General features: G+C 42.5%; 2 long non-coding RNA genes across 3 annotated transcripts; both read left to right on the top strand.

The window, feature by feature from the left end:
- The first annotated feature begins 1848 nt into the window (after window positions 1-1848).
- Window positions 1849-4913, top strand: LOC116597480. Of its 2 annotated transcripts, none has more exons than XR_004288629.1 (3): window positions 1849-1907; window positions 2145-2470; window positions 4544-4913. It is a non-coding gene; the product is annotated as an uncharacterized LOC116597480 (long non-coding RNA). The 2 variants fall into 2 exon arrangements; XR_004288628.1 differs by having other exon boundaries at window positions 4533-4913.
- Window positions 4914-6720: 1807 nt separating this feature from the next.
- LOC116597920 lies at window positions 6721-11747 on the top strand. The gene is made up of 3 exons (XR_004288856.1): window positions 6721-6894; window positions 8879-8935; window positions 11543-11747. It is a non-coding gene; the product is annotated as an uncharacterized LOC116597920 (long non-coding RNA).
- Window positions 11748-13488: the final 1741 nt, after the last annotated feature.

Here is a 13488-nt window from a genome sequence, read left to right as displayed (position 1 = left end):
ATGGGTCCCTGTGGGCTTCCACCTAGGAGTCATCTTCTGCATTTTAACCAGGGATTCCAAACGTTATCTCAAATCATCATTATTTATTCTAGCAAAAACCTCAAGATGCTTATTCCCTTTTTTTAACCTAGCACAGTAAATAACACCAGATTTGCATACACAGATACCTACAACAATGACATGCAGCAGGCAGAGCCCAACCTGACCTAATTCTCGGAGTTTGATCGGGTTCTGGCCCAGGAGACGCAGAGGCCTTAAGGAAAGCATCTGCCAGCATGATGTTTTGTGTATGTCCTTCCATGTTCCTCCATGCACATAGATACATACCTACACACACACACATGCCCATATGTACACAGATACATCCATGCACATACATGTATACATGCACAGCGCTGTTCTCCATAAAGTAAAAAGCTGTAAGCAACCTGCATGTCCAAAACTGGGGAAATTTTTATGGACATCGTATTATACATAGAACATCTCGCAGTGATCTCTCTACAGAGCATCACGTAGCAAGGTGGGAAAAGGATTTACCCGCCAAGGTACAAAATTATGTGGGTGGCTTGGCCTACCCTGCCTCCAAGTGGTGCCCACGACAGGTCGGGGAAGGGCGGCAAGGATGTGGGCCAACCCTGTACTAGTCGACATTTTGGGGTGTATGGTCATACACCATTTCCTTCTTCTTTTTGAAAACGTTCACCATGTTACCACATGGTTTTGACACAAACCTAGCACCTTAGACACACACACACACACACACACACACACACACGCGCACCTTGTCCAGGCAGCTCAGGACCATGCTAGGCCGTGGAATTGAGTGTGACATGCTATAAAGACATGGAACGAAAGGTCTCATTCAAGCTGGCTTAACTTAGGGCATTTATTGGACGAGGTCATCAAAAAGTTCAGACGACGGGGCGCCTGGGTGGCTCAGTGGGTTAAGCCGCTGCCTTCGGTTCAGGTCATGATCTCAGGGTCCTGGGATCGAGTCCACATCAGGCTCCGCTCGGCAGGGAGCCTGCTTCCTCCTCTCTCTCTCTGCCTGCCTCTCTGCCTACTTGTGATCTCTCTCTGTCAAATAAATAAATAAAATCTTTAAAAAAAAAAAAAAAAGTTCAGACGACGCCCCCCCCACCGCCAGGGTGAGCCATTCCAGAGACGCAGGGCGGCCTCGGTGTGCGGCCCCGTCCGACATGTCCCGTCATCCTTATCCTACCGCGTCAGCCATCTTGTCGCACTTCCGCCCTGTGGGGAAAATGGCTGCCGCGGCGCCATTTTAGAGAAGGCGGAAGGTCGACTTTTCCCCGGAAGTGTCAAAGAACCGTCTTTTTTGCTTCAGTTCACTCAGACCAGCGCAGACCCGTCGCTGGGTCCAGGGGCCTGCTCCACCGGCTCAGGTCGCACCAGGCCCGCCGGCCCGTCCGTGGTGGGTGTGCCGCGTCACAGCTGCGTGTGGTCCCACTGTGCGCCCGCCTCGCCCACCTCGGGCCGAACCGGGGACGCACGACGCCGGAATCGATACCCGGACGGGACGCCGCTGCCGGCACGACCGTCGGCTTCCCCGAGGCCGTTCTGTTCCTTCTGTCCGGCTGCCGCGCCGAGTCAGCGTGCGGTTTGCCGCACTCCCTGCCCCCTGCCGCCGCCTCCGGGTGTCCCCAAGCAGAGGCCTCCGTGTCAGCCTGGGCTCGAGAGTCCGGAGGAAGCGGAGCAGAGCCCCGTCCGCCGGGCCCGCGCAGGGACCGCGCTGGGTCTGGGGCTGCTTGTTCCCGAAGGTCACCGGGCGCTCCCGCACGCGGCTCGAGGCCTAGCGTGGCCACTTCCCAGCCTCCGGAAGCTGGACGCGCTGTTCCACGTATTCTCTTCGTTTGCAAAATAGCGACGATGCGTAAACATTCCCGGAGGTGCGTGGTCCCCACCCTGACGCGGGGACACAGTCCAGGACCCCGGGGACCCCTGAGAGGACGCAGAGTACCACACCCTGTGTTACTACGTTGCTCTAGACGTACAGACTCACACATGCGTACTTCGGATGAAGTTCAGTGTCCAAATTGTGCACGTTGAGATAATAGTGATATTGGAATAGAACAATTATAACAATACGGTGTAATAAAATTATGTGGATGTGGTTTCTGTTACAGTATCTTATTGAACTAACACCCTTCTTGCGCCGACGTGAGATGATAAAACGCCTAGGTGGTGACATGAAGCCCCGGAACAACCGCTGCCCAACCTAACGTCAGGTACTGCTGACCGCGCACCGGGCCGCTCTGCTTCAGGACCGGGGCTGACCCTGTGAAACTGAAGCCACGGGAAACTGTGGATGAGGAGACACCGCCATACTCAGAAATGACAACTCTTATTATTTGCTGATAATAAGAATGATAGTGCTTGCGTCCATGGGGAATTTTCTCAAAATTTACATGAGTGATTCTCAGGGAGGAAGAAAGTCCATCTGAAAGAGGGGGTATATTGTATTCCCTTTGACCAAGATGAATTTACCTAAAGTTTCAGTATTCATACTAGTAATCTGTACATAGAACAAGAAATTCTTCCTCAAGATATAAATGTTAGTTCCTTGGAATGTTCCTTCTTTTTCAAGAAATAAAAAAAGATTAACCCAAAATTTCATATGGGGAAAAATACTTTTTCACGTTCAATATCAAAATGTGATAAAGCTATTCAACAGTACAGTTGGCTTCACTGGAGTAATTTTGTTCCTTCTCTGAGTTATCTATTATTGAAGGTAGCCAAGCAATGGATATTGAAACAGATGATTTTTCTATTCTATTGTGAAAACTCTTGTGTTCCCGGAACCTCTTCCCATAAAGTGATGCATTCTTGTGTGTGTGTGTGTGTGTCTGTGTGTGAGGGAGAGAGGGAGAGAGGGAGAGCGATTATAGTCAGAGGAATGCAATTTAAAAGTAAAATTTCTACTTTATCCCTTGAGAATGTAGTTTTATTGAGACATGAGTCTAAGTTGACTTGATTTTGTAATCAATAATTATTTTACCTCATGGAACACATTCTCTACCTTAGGCATTTATCTCTGACAACTGATACCTAGTATTTTTTTCAGATTATAGTTTTTACTTGCTTAGGTTTCCAGTAATTAAGGTATAAAGCAATTATTTATTCCTTTAGATTAAAAAAATGCTTTTGAAAAATGTAGTATAAACTAAATCATGGTTTAAATGCATTAGGGCAGTAGCTCCCACACATTGCTATGCAACAGAATTACCTGAAACCTTACACAAACACACACACACACACACACACACACACACACACACGACACGGACTTTGACTTACAGTCTCCAGAAGTAGGGTTCAAAATTTTTTTTATTTAAAAAGCTTCTCAAAAAAAAAAAAAAAAAAAGCTTCTCAGGGACTGACATCACCAAGATGGCAATGTAGGTTGTTTCTGACTTCTCTTTCCCACATAAGAACAACTAACTAACTAACATCTGTTCATGTATTAAGACGCCACTGAGAGAATTCTAGAATATGAGGGTGAGGCTGAAGCACTCTCTTGCACCTCAGAGACCAAGACAGACCACATTAGAAAGGAATTTGTTTTTGAGCGCACTGAGCTATGAACATCCTTGCACACGTCTCGTGGAGCACACAGGAAATAATTTCCCTTGAGCAGATACCTCTCGGTTATAGTGCTAGAAAGAAGAATATGATTAAGTTCGTAATTATGAGACCATGTCAAAGTGTTGCACCAAACTTTTCAAATTAGATATATCATTTTTATTCCCACTAGGATTGATCCCAGTAGATCTATATCCTCTTCAACAGTTGTTGTGGTCAGATTCATTTTTCACTACAGTTTATTTCTTTGCCAATAAAATAGAGACACAATATTTAGAAAAATTTCTCAAACACCCAGATTTTGATTTCTAAATACTGTTCCCCACTAAAAGAAACCAAGGGTCCTTGGTGAAAGGACTGATCCCAGGGCTGGAGTGAGGAAAATATAAAATGAACTCAGAACATTTTCTTGTGCCAGAAAGTAGAAAATTGCCCAAAGAATGATGGGAGTCATGTCAAAGAACACAGAACTTCGTTTGACAGGGCTCTTGCTGGTCACATCTGGGAAAATTTGAATATGAAATTAAAATAATAATAGATTATAATCCATTGAATAAAATTAGTCTACACTGATATATTCAAAGAAGAGAGGAAAGAGGGAGGGAAGTAAGGATGAGGAAGGAAAAGCTCTTATAAAAGAATGTCAGCTAATAAACGTGGAAGGAAAAATGCAATTAGAAAATCACCAGTTGAGCAAGAATAATCAATAGATGCTAAAACTAATAGGTCAGAGTTTGATGAGGAATAGAAAGAATATTTACATCATCTCAAAGTATCTTTCATAAATTACATCCTAATGCTAAAGGGTAAGGAATAAATATACAGTGAAAAAGTCTGGCAGGCACAACCTGTACGGCTTGAATGATGCCCCTAAAAGATATGTTTATGTCCTAACCCCCAGGATCTGTGAATATGACTTTATCTGGAAAAAGTGTCTTTGCAGGTATCATTAAGTTAAAGATTTAATGAAATTATCCTGAATTACTTGGACCCTAAATCCAATGATAAGTGTCCTTATAAGAAACAGAAGAGGAGAAGGCAACAGAGAAGGAGAAGACGGCCACATAAAGACAGAAGCCAAGAAGATACGAGAAATGCCAACAGCTACCAGAAGCCAGAAGATGCAAGGAAAGCTTGTACTCCAGTCTTCCCAGAGGGAGTACAGCCCTGACAACATCTTGGTTTTGGACTCTGGCCTCCACACTATGAGGGAAAACTTTTCTGTTGTTTTAAACCACACGATTTGTGGTAATTTGTTATGGTAACCCTAGGAAATGAATACACCACCTTAACCAAATGATCAGTGTTAATATCACTAATAAAGGAATTAACCTACATCATGTGGTTCTTGATGAGATGCACTGAGAAGCTCGCAGCATCACTCACATAATTCTCCTGTCAAAACTGCACAACCCAAATCCAACCATAAGGAAATAGTGGTCACATCCAAATTGGGTGGCTCAGTGGGTTAAGCCTCTGCCTTTGGCTTAAGCCATAATCTCAGGGTCCTGGGATCGAGTTCTGCATCGGGCTCTCTGCTTGGCAGGGAGCCTGCTTTCTCTTCTCTCTCTCTCTCTGCCTGCCTCTCTGCCTACTTGTGATCTCTCTCTGTCAAATAAATAAATAAAATTAAAAAAAAAAAAAAGTCAGAGAGCCTTTCTCCAAAACAAGTCCTCTGTACTCTTGAAAAATGTTGAGGTTATTAAAAAAAAAAAAAACAATGGAAGGTTTACTGCTCTAGATTAAAGGACATTAAAGAAATATGACAACAAGCTACAATGAGTGTCCTTCACTGGGGCCTGCTCTGTGAAAAAATTTGGGGAAGTAACTGGCAAAGCTTGAATATCAGACTGTGGGTTGGAAAATAATATTGTGTTAATCTTAAAGTTCCTGCTTTTGTTACTCATACCACGATTATGTGAAAGAATAATCCTTGTTTCTAGGAAATAAACACTGAATATTAAGGGGTCTGTGGTCATACTGTCTGCAACTTATTCCCAAATGATCCAGGAAAAAAGTATGTATGCACACATGTAGAACAAGAATAAAAAAGTACATCTGGTAAATATTATATCATGTTATGTTATACTCCACATATAATATTTCTATATTATAAATAAATGGTAAACAAGAGTTCTTTGTCCTACTAATGCATTTTTCAGTAATTTCAAAGTTATTTCAAAATAAGATATTTTTTAAAAGCTTACTAGATTATTCTAATGTGTAACCAGGTATGAAAACCATTAAAATTCACTTCTTAGGGCAGCGGTTCTCATGTGGGTGAGTTTGCCTCCCAGAAAACATACAGAAATGTCAGGAAAGGTTTTTGGTTGTCAATGACCGCAGAGGTTGTGGGGAGGGGCACGGGGATCTGGAGCGGTACTCCTGGCATCTAGTGTGTCTAAAGGCCAGGGAGGCCACGAAAATGCTAAAATCTATGGGACAGCTGCCCACAAGCCTGGCCCCAAATGTCAGAAGTGCCACCGTTAAGAACTTTACTCTAAGGAAATGATATACTTTCATGAATAGAACCAGATTCTAAACCCTTATGGGAAACGGCCCCAAGTGTATTTGGCTTAGACTACTTACCACAGCAACATTTTTACATCAACAAAAGATTCCCATTTTACAGGTAAAAATATATTTGCATTTCAAGACGTGGAAATCGCATAGAGAAATGCCTGCAGTCGCATGTGACACACAGGTCAGGCGAGAACAGGAAAGGAAGAGAGGAGCGTACAAGTCTGGCTCATTCATTTAACATCGGCCAAGCAGCTTTCCCAGTATTAGACAATCAGCCCCCTGCAAATGTGGTTTCTAGGCATTCCAGCAGCTCAGTGAGAAAGATAGATAGAGCCCTCTCAAACGTGCGATACACTCATAAAGCAGTGTAAATGCGTCACATTTACTGGGTACCTAGGGTAATCCATATCACTTTTTCCTACATCTAATGAGATTTCCCGTGTCTGTATTTTTAGCATAGGAGAGCTACATAAACATCACAACTAATGAGTAATGAGTCACAATATTAGTCAGATGTTGGCATCACAAACCAACCGCCCGCAAACCTCAGTGACTCTCAGCAGCAAATGTTCATCTCTCCCTCATCGGTCTGTGCCCTGGCTGAGCTGACTCCGCCTCACGTTCACTCTGCTCTGGGACCAGGAATCACCTGGACAGACGGCGGCTCCCTCACGACAGATCACAGATGCTCCAGAAGCCAGGCCAAACTCTGCAGGCACATTTACAGGCTCACTCACAGCACATCTGCTAATATACTGAATATCTTTCCATGTCAGTATAAACGGGTTTATCTCATTTTAACTATAGCATAGTATTCTGTAGCAGAGCAATGCCATCATTTGTCAAGTCTCTTACTAATGTGTCTTTGGATTATTTCCAATTTTCCCCTATTATATGTGATGCTGTGATAAACATCCTTATAGCTAAATTTTTATCTGAATTAACCATTCATTGTTAAGAAAAAAACAAAAGGAAACAAAAACACCCAGAAGTGGAACTTCTGGATCAAAGCACGGAAACAATTATTTTCAAAAGGTTTTTCCTCTCAATGTTACCCGGCATTAAAAATCACAGCCTCAGTGTTAGGCGGTCGGTTGGGGATGTGAGGATTTGAGATACTGACTGCGTATATGTGGGTAGGTAGACATGAAAGAGGACCAGAATAGAAGAGGGGAAAAGAGAAGAAGGGAGGAAAAACTGAAAGTGAGAACCATCCCAACTCAATACAGAATGAACAGACACTTTATAAGAATTCTTGGTTGCAGCAGGAAACCCGCCTGAATAGCCAGTTGTACCCTTGCTGACGTGTAAATGAGATAAACCAAACCACTCCAGTCAGAACATATCTAAATGTTGCAAAACTTTAGTAATCTTCTATGATACTTACAAATGTACAGCTAGTGAATTATTGGGCCTAAGAATTTTTAACTACAGTCTATTAACTTGATCTCCATTCCCCAATAGGTCATCAAGAGCCGTGGTTCTCAAAGGGGTAGGTGGGTGTTATAGTTATCTATTGCTGTGTAACAAATCACCCCAAAACATAGTGGCTTAAAACAACAGTTTGTTATTAATGCTGATGGTTCTGAGGGTCAGGTGTTCTCAGGTGAGCAGCTCTCATTGTGCCTCTCCTATAGCTGTGGTCAGATCTTAGCTGGGGCTGAATCCTCTGAGAGATTAGTGGGATTCAATGTCCAAGATGGCTCCCTCATGGGCCTGGCAGTTGTTGGCTATGAGCCCAGCTGAATGGGCCAAACAGAGTGGCCATATGTCACCTCTCCTTACAGTTCGAGACCCCCACAGCATGGTGGCTACCCTCACAGATGTTGTGTCCTGAGGAGGTTTATCCCAGGAGTGCGTGTTCCGGAGTCCCAGGTATAGCTGCAAGGCTTCTTATGATCCAATGTCAGAAGTTCCAGAACATGTCTTCCACATTCCTTTGTTTTACTGAATCATTCAGGCAACGTTTCCAGAAGCAAAAGGAGGAGAATTAGATGTCGACGTCTTGATTAGGGACAGCAAGTCGCACTGCAGAAGCGCATGTGGGATGCAAACTATTATCCTGGCATCTTTGAGAAATGAAATCTGCCACTGTGGGGGAGTTGGAGAGAATCCTCTGGAATTCGTGACTAGTTTTTCATGTTTATGTCTTTCTCTGAAGAGAATCCTAAGTATTAAGAAGCTCCTCAAAGGAATCTGTGACCAAAATAAATAAATAGATAGATAGATAAAACAATCACTAATCTAGGTAGATTATGGTGTGTTACTTAATTGTTTTGCTTTATACCCTAATATTCCTTTTCAAAGATATTTAATCTCTGTCACTAACTTGGAATTATTCAGCATCTCGCTATGATTCAATAAGAAATTCACACAATTAAAATTTTTAAAAATATGTCATAATTCTGTCAGTGTGACTACAAGTTAAATAAAATCAGATACACATAAACACATACACGTACATGTACATAAACATGTTCTGAATTTTAAACAGAGGAGACTGATTAAGTAGAGTTTGTATTTCGGGCTGCTGTTTCTGTTGGAGCTACCCATATTTCATACTTAAGAGAGTTCTAACAGACGATTAATATTCTACACACTGTTCAGGGAACATTTCTTTTCAGATGCCCGCAGCACAGTCCTTACAGTGCACAATGATTTCCACCATACAGCCTGAGATCTGACTGCTTTTATCGGAGGATATGTAACTAATACTGTTATTATTGGTCACAAAATTATCTGGTTTTTATTACAGCATTGGACTCTGCGACCGCTCAGAATCCCTGACTGCCTCAGATATGCTCCATTTTTAGTAAGCACTTTTTCTGTTTATGCCCCTCGACTTGCTGTTAGTTTCATGAGTTTATGTCCTCTGGGCTTCACTCGTAGTGGGAAGGGGAAGGCAGAGGATTTGGGAGGGGAGACAGGAATCCCCAACCAGCTAAACCCTCCACAGGAGTTTAGGAGGAACCCTATACGCCATCAGCAGGCCAACCAGAGTCCCGTGCCGGAATACAAGTGAAAATTCAAGATGTACAATGACGTAATGGGGGAATTCTGTGCTGCTAAGGTTTCTAGGTCTCTCACAACTCTTTTTATCTGCATGTTCACCTCCCTCTCACCCTGTCCCCAAGCATCGCCTTCCTAAGGAGACTGAGTCACTTACTCTTTACCATTCTGAACTCTGCTGACTTTTGCAACATGTTTCCCATCTTCCATGTTTGCGTGACCCGGAAGTTAGAGATGATACAGGCTTGATTAGATTCAGGGCTAACATTTTTGCCATGGATACCTTTCAGGTGATCCTATGTCCTTCATGACATCACACCAGGAAATACATTCTGGCTATTTGCCCTGCCTTTAATGATGCTGATTGAACAGCAGATCGACTGCCTGATTCTCAGCTGTAAAGTGTTGTGTGTATATGGGGGGGAGGGGTGACCTTTTGGCTCTCTTGGAATAATCTCCAGTTCCTCATTAATATTTTGTTTCCTAGTTTTACCTTCCATAAATGTTTATTACTTAAATTGGTTATTCCATTAGATGTAAAATGGTTAATTTTTCTGATTTTAACATTTCTTCTACATTTACTAGCTGGAATACTTCTGTAAGAAAATTTTCCCTCATTAACTAGGGCTATACCATAACATTTTAAAAATAGAGTTTTTATATGAAAAGCATTTATTTTTCCCATTAATTACTTATTTTTGGAGGACGAGTCAATAGACTATCTCTAATTATGATAAATTATGTTTGTTACTTTGGCTTTCTCTTTTGAGTGTCACTATAAATTCAAGCATATGTATTTAGTTATTGTGTCTCAATCAATTGCCATCATTTTTCTTGTTGATGGTAAAATTGTCAGCATACCAAGATGATCTAGTCTTGGTTTGTCATTTGCCACTCAAACATGGAACCAGATCTTGCCAAGAATCCCTGATTCCTTTGGTCAGGAATGGTAGTCAGAGACCACAGTTTTGGTGTTAACATTCTCATTATCACTGGGTTGTCATTGTTACTGGGGCTTTTCTGTGAGCAGAACTGTGGTATTTTAAGATTTTAAACTTTAACAAATTCATATTCATAATTGAAATATAGTTGACTCTTTGGTACCCCAAATTCAAATTTCAAATATTCAAATAGTTTAAATTTAATCAAAAGTAACCTACTAGTAATTGTCAAATCATTATATCATACACCTGAAACTTATTTATTTTTTAAATTCCTGTACAATCAAGACACAGTGAAAAACACTGTCTTGATTGTACTGGGATTTAAAAAATAAATAAATAAAAATTTTGAAAGTAATCTATTGGGTTTTTTTAAGGTTTATATTTCTATATTTCCTTCTCAGTGAACGTGATGGTTCCTGACAACATTATTAACATAATTACAGCATTAACATACTTATTTATAAGTATACTATCATAACTTTAAAATATCAATATGATATAGTTTAATGAAGTTATTACTAAGAATTCGATACTGAGTGAAGGTGAGCATTTCTTTGTGCTTTTGCAAGACGATATTCCAGGAAGGATGTTGAGTATCCCCTGTGTTCCAAGATACCCAACAGACCTAAGTGTAGGCAACAGCTTCTCTCTTGAGGAAGGGGAAAGGTCTAGCCAGGTTAATGGTCAGACCGGCTTCAGGGAACCCTGTGTCCCCTCCACCCCAGCCCGAGAAGAGAGGAGAAGAGGCCTGAGGGGAGTGGAGAGTGGGGGTCCGTTGGCCTGTGGATAACAGCACAGCCAGAGGTCTTCACTCCGAGCCCGTGGTCCAGGACCGCTGGGAGACCAGGGGAGGCGGGCCCCCGGCCGCAGGCACCAAGGAAAGATGAAACTCGAGCCTCCCATTGATCCGGAGGCAGGTGCAGGCCTGAGACAGCCAGACTCTTCCCCTCAGCAATGGGAGGGTTCGAAGCAGTTTGAAAGGAATAAACTGGATAGACAGAAAGTGTCTTCTCCCTCCCAGCTCCTAGGTCATTCGGAAGGTTTCGTCGGACAGCACGGGGCACCAGCCTGACATTCCTGTGCCGTCATAGAGCTTGTTGCTGTTACTTCTCTTGTTCCTATCACGTTGCTGTTTCTGCTCCTTGTCACACAGGGGAGAAAGGGTTGTGTTTCTCTGGCTGTGTTCTTCAGCCCGCCAGTCAGGAACACTGAACCGCTGGCTCTGCTTTGAGCTGTCCTCGCGTCGCTGCGGGGAGGCAGCAACAAGGAAAACCCAGGGGGGCTGGCAGCCCTCTGGGAGGCAGCGGGTAGGAGGAGAATGATCAGGAAAAGCAAAGAAAGGCTTTGGTTCTTTAGGTTAACTGAATTCTGTTTTCTCTCCCTTTGAGACACCACAAACTAACAGTCTCACTTTCTTCCCTTCTCACCTTTTCCTCTTCCATTTTGCCCAAATCCATCCTTTCCAGCTCAGAAGAGGAGAGGTAACCTGCTCCGGGCCAGTTCTCAAGCTCCCGTGTAATGGATTAGACCGGGCTCCCGGGACTCTTGCTCCTGTCACCTCACACTGCCTGCCCTCCCTCCTGTTCATGGAAACCTGCTCAGTTCAGTCCATCAACACGAATCACTGGGAGAAACCAGGACACTCTGTTTCATATTCTTCTAGCCCTTTCCTTAACCCCTTACATACACAAAATATTTGCTTAAAGAAGTAATGTCCGTCGCCAATGTTATCAACATCCCAGAGCTTGCTAGAAAGACTTGGTCTTATTCCCTGTGTTTAAATTCGGATCTAATATGGTCAAATGGTGGTGGGGCCCTCATGACACTGATGAAGGAAGTCCAAGGTTTGCACTACAAGGAAAAATGGTTTCACCATATGAGGAGTGGAGACAATCAAGGCTAGCCCTCAGATCCTATCCGGGACGCCCGGCCTCGGACAGTGGAGTACGAGTCAGCAAAAGAAAGGAAGTAACTGCTGATACACACACATGGCGGGGGAGCCTCGGAAGCAAGGAAGGTGCTTGAGTGGAAGAAGCCAGACACCAAAAGAGGGGATCGACAGAAATCAGATCAGTGCTTATGTGTGGGAGGGAGAGGGATGGATTGAGAAAGTATTTGGGGGGAATTTCTTAGTGGCAAAAATGTCTGTGACTTGATCATACAGGAATGTATGTCTCTGTCAAAATCTATCTAATTATACATTCATGATCTGCACTTTTCATTGTATGCAAACTATATCTTAAAATTTCTTTTTTTTTAAGATTTTTTTTTATTTATTTGACAGAGAGAGAGATCTCAGTAGGCAGAGAGGCAGGCAGGCAGAGAGAGGAAGGGAAGCAGGCCCCCTGCTGAGCAGAGAGCCCGATGTGGGGCTTGATCCCAGGACCCTGAGATCATGACCTGAGCTGAAGGCAGCGGCTTAACCCACTGAGCTACCCAGGCGCCCCTATATCTTAAAATTTCTGTCTCGAATATACCTACTTCGAGTGATGATAAATAGTTTTACCAATTTTTTTTTTGCCAACTTGAATCTTCTAAAGGTATTCAAAGGGTAAAAAAAATCTTTTCAAAATAGAAAATGAAACAAAAAAGATAGAAAATGATTTAACATAGTGCTGAAAGATGGCAGGCACTCAATAAAAATGTATTGACACCTAATAACCACCATGTGAAAGTAGTCCATCGCATACGTTTGTTTATGAGATGCCTCCTTTCAGCCCAACATTATGGTCAATTTCAGCAGTATCTACAAGATTAAAACTTCCCAGCCCCATAAAAATATTTTTAGTAACACTCCATTCCATCAATCCAGTTATACAGCCTTTTCATGGGAGCACAATAAATAAAATCAATACCTTTTATTACTTCCCCACCAGAAACTTACTACACCCAGATGCAAAGGCGTAGGCTGCTGCCCCCTCGAGGAGTTTTTTATGAGGGAAGCATACAGTTATGATTTGGTCCGAATAAGGAAAGTTACCTTTCAATCATAAGAAGTATTTCTTCGGTTGAAGAAGTGTATAGAAGGGCTATTGGTCCTTTGGGGTCCTAATGGGGGGAAAGTCAGCTTTCTTAAAAAAAAAAAAAAATTTCCTATAAAATATATACTGGATGAGTTTCATGTTTCTATAATAAAAAGTATGCACCGCCCAGTCTCAGGCAAATTGGACAAATGGCTCAGTAAGACTTCTCTTTCTTAATTGTCCTGTGTTTCTAGTGGGAATGGGTCTCATAATGTGTATGTGACTGTTTTCCTTTATTATTTCACCCCCCTTTGAGGACTATGCCCCCTCAAAAAAAAAAAAAAAAAAACAATCAAAGAACCAATCACAGAAAAATGCAAATAAAACTAAAGTTTCAGGCTAAAAGATAATTTACGGTTGGATTATGTATCCACAATGCTGAAGATACC

The sequence above is a fragment of the Mustela erminea genome, chromosome 8 (genome assembly GCF_009829155.1).
Source record: "Mustela erminea isolate mMusErm1 chromosome 8, mMusErm1.Pri, whole genome shotgun sequence".
In the NCBI taxonomy this organism is placed as follows: domain Eukaryota; kingdom Metazoa; phylum Chordata; class Mammalia; order Carnivora; family Mustelidae; genus Mustela; species Mustela erminea.
This window is presented reverse-complemented; position numbering and strand designations above follow the sequence as displayed.